Below are 2,881 nucleotides of genomic sequence, written 5' to 3'. Positions count from 1 at the left end.
GTCACATCACAAATGTCTCAATGTGGGGCTTTTATTATCTGGTGTAGTAGCCGAGTTTTACTGCCCCTGTGCTGTAAACAACAACACAACAGGTTTTCCAAAAAGGAACATTTTACAGTATATGCCTTTTTACACATCTTACGTAGAGCCGGATGGATTCCAGACGCTATTGGTGTACTTATAAAACGTCTTAGTTTGTTTTTACTGCAGGCTATTATTAGAGTGCCCATCATGACTGACAAATAGGCCGTATGCTCTCTAAAGGACACCACGTTCAGGCGTAAATGATAAACAACAGAAATGCAGACTGTGAATGGTAAAAAGAAAGAAGAAAGAAAACAGCCTACTTGGAGCTGGAGTGGAGTTTAGGCCAGAATGGTTGCTCTTCTAACGCTGTTTGCGGCGTTCAGGAGCAGGCTGATGTGGGCTCCATGGCACCGCCAAGTCTGTGTGGGTCGAACTCTCCCAAAGCCTCGATGTGTGTCTTATAAAGCCTGGACACTGGCGCTGGTGTAGGCTGTAGCAGGCCCGGCTGGAGTCAGGGCTGATTTCCTTGTTGATGTCAGGCCCGAACTCAAAGAAAACGCATCCAGAGCAGGTGCAGAGAAAAAACAACAACGGATCTTGCGCTTTCAACCGGAGCCACGAGAAACCACGATCAAGCGTCTGGTCTGTGTTTCCACGCCGAGACGCGTGGCTGTTTCTGAGGACAGGATGCTCGCTGTCAGGGGGGAGGGGGTCGCTGTGTGTTTGGTGTTTCGCTGCTGATGAAATGGCAGCAGTAGCAGCAGCATCATATAGCCTGACTCATCCCGCATCAGTACCACTGCCGTAAAGGACTGTGGAGAGGCGCAACACTGAAGAAAAACGACGATATGGCCAATCTTAGAGTTTAGGGGGAATGTAAATGAAACAACAAACAGAATATTATCCAAAAGCAATGCTACGAACACTGTGGATCTTTTCTTGTTATTGTTATTAGAGGTTGTCGTTAATGGTGGCATGAAAAATAAAAATTCCTGCAGTAGGATTTTGGCGACATTGTAACGGAATAAGGGCCTGCATATGTTTTAATATCTGTAAATAAGTAAATGTTGGTTGACTGATAGGAAAACAGACGTTGTAGTGTAGAAAAAATAACGCCGTTTATGTTTAGTGCAACAACAGGGAAGCTGCACACACAATGCGCCAGTGCGCTGTTCACAGGAGCACGCACCAGTGCGCAGGCACGGAAATGGACGAGCGGCGAGGTGGGACCATAGAGTGGGACGTGTAGTTTTTACACATGCAGAGGGTGAGAGAAAGTGAACGAGAGAGAGAGAGAGAGAGAGAGAGAGAGAGAGAGAGAGAGAGAGAGAGAGAGAGAGAGAGAGAGAGAGAGAGAGAGTTGTTTGCTAGTTTAAGCTTTTAGGGGTTTTAAGATTTGGATCAGGATAAAGTTAATTGACCATTTGTGATTATTTTTAGGTCATAGAGAGCTAACATTTAAAGATGCTGAATGCGAGATAATTAATCATTAGGTATAAAAAAAATGAACCACCAAAACCAGATCATCTCTCATATATCTTGTTAAGGCAGGAATCCCTCATTTATCTCATATCAAGCGTTTGTAGAAGAAGTGCCGACGACCTTTCACCTATGGACAGACAGTTGAATTTGTTATAATATTTTAAATTTACATATGGTGGAATTGTTGTTTTCCTGACTTGGGCTCCACATTGAGGCTTTGCAACATCATTGCCACTAGAAAATCTATGTCATTAAAGTGCAGTCTCTGACTATACCTGACTATACCTGATCAGCAATGATGCTAAAAGCTGCCCTTTGTGTTATTTACATAATAACACAAATTATTGAAACTCGACATAGGCTCTGTATTACGTGTACCAGGCTGGGGAATCTGTTTACTGAGTCATGTACAGTATGTCCCGGCTGTTTGCCATCTGCCTCGTACTTTCAGTAAATAACATCCTCATGTAGTTTGCATCAGCAGCAACAACTAAATTCCTCTAAATCACCAGCAAGGCTAAAAGAACCCACAACACAAACTTTGAGGAAATTCAAACACTTTCCTCCCAAAACAATGTAAAAAGAAACACAGATTCATCAATACAATGACATATAGCAAAACATAACGTGTAATAAGGTGTAAAGCATTCAATTGAAGCATGACACGAGTGCACGTGCACGCACACACGCACACACACAAACACACACACGCACACACGCACACAGTATGGGGGCGTGCTCGACCGCTCCAACACGAACTGCTGACAGTTTGTTCCTCTGGCAGCGGATCCGATCAAACAGCAGCAGGAGGGGATGTGCACACAGACCGCAGGCTGAACACACAACAGCTCTAGAGTTTGACTTATTTGCATTGCAGCGTTTTACATCCAGCTAGATTTTCTTCTTTTTTTCCTTGTTTTGCTGCTGGAAACTTTTGCACGGAGCTGACTGAGACCAAATGTCCCATGAATCCTCGCAGGGACAGCAGGCTAACGATGATAAAGGGACCGCCTGAACTACAATATTTGTACAGGCTATTCCTGGTACTGTATCTGCATGACTCAATAACATTTATTGAAATTATATCTTATATTATGGCTACATAGTGCGCGCAAGTTAGTCCTAACATCTGATTAAACGGTCATTTATCGAGCTTTTATAATTCAAGTGTCAAATATTACAAATATAACTCGGGTTTTCAGCCTTAAAACCTGACTTCAAACCCACGGTCGTTTGCCAAAACCCTCCTTTTCATGCGGAACTCATAATTGGAGACCTCACCGTGCCATCCATTAACACGCGCCCTCGACTGGAGCAGTAATGCAGCACGAGCGCCTGCTCAAAGTCTTGGTCATCGGCGATCTCGGGGTCG

At 44.0% G+C, this 2,881-nt stretch overlaps 2 protein-coding genes across 2 annotated transcripts in view; one reads left to right on the top strand and one right to left on the bottom strand.

Annotated features, from left to right (window-relative positions):
* LOC117935077 (ras-related protein Rab-39B) overlaps positions 1–901 on the bottom strand; it is a 12,840-nt gene extending 11,939 nt beyond the window's left edge. Inside the window, exon 1 of the mRNA XM_034857230.1 lies at positions 348–901. The gene's annotated coding sequence lies outside the window, so the exon portion shown is untranslated. The remainder of the gene's footprint in view (positions 1–347) is intronic.
* Positions 902–1,347: 446 nt separating this feature from the next.
* si:ch211-200p22.4 (phosphatidylinositol-binding clathrin assembly protein) overlaps positions 1,348–2,881 on the top strand; it is a 104,410-nt gene continuing 102,876 nt past the window's right edge. Inside the window, exon 1 of the mRNA XM_034857107.1 lies at positions 1,348–1,386. The gene's annotated coding sequence lies outside the window, so the exon portion shown is untranslated. The remainder of the gene's footprint in view (positions 1,387–2,881) is intronic.

This window comes from Etheostoma cragini, chromosome 19, assembly GCF_013103735.1.
Source record: "Etheostoma cragini isolate CJK2018 chromosome 19, CSU_Ecrag_1.0, whole genome shotgun sequence".
Taxonomy (NCBI): domain Eukaryota; kingdom Metazoa; phylum Chordata; class Actinopteri; order Perciformes; family Percidae; genus Etheostoma; species Etheostoma cragini.
The sequence above is the reverse complement of the archived record's forward strand: the minus strand, read 5'-3'. Positions and strand labels throughout refer to the sequence as shown.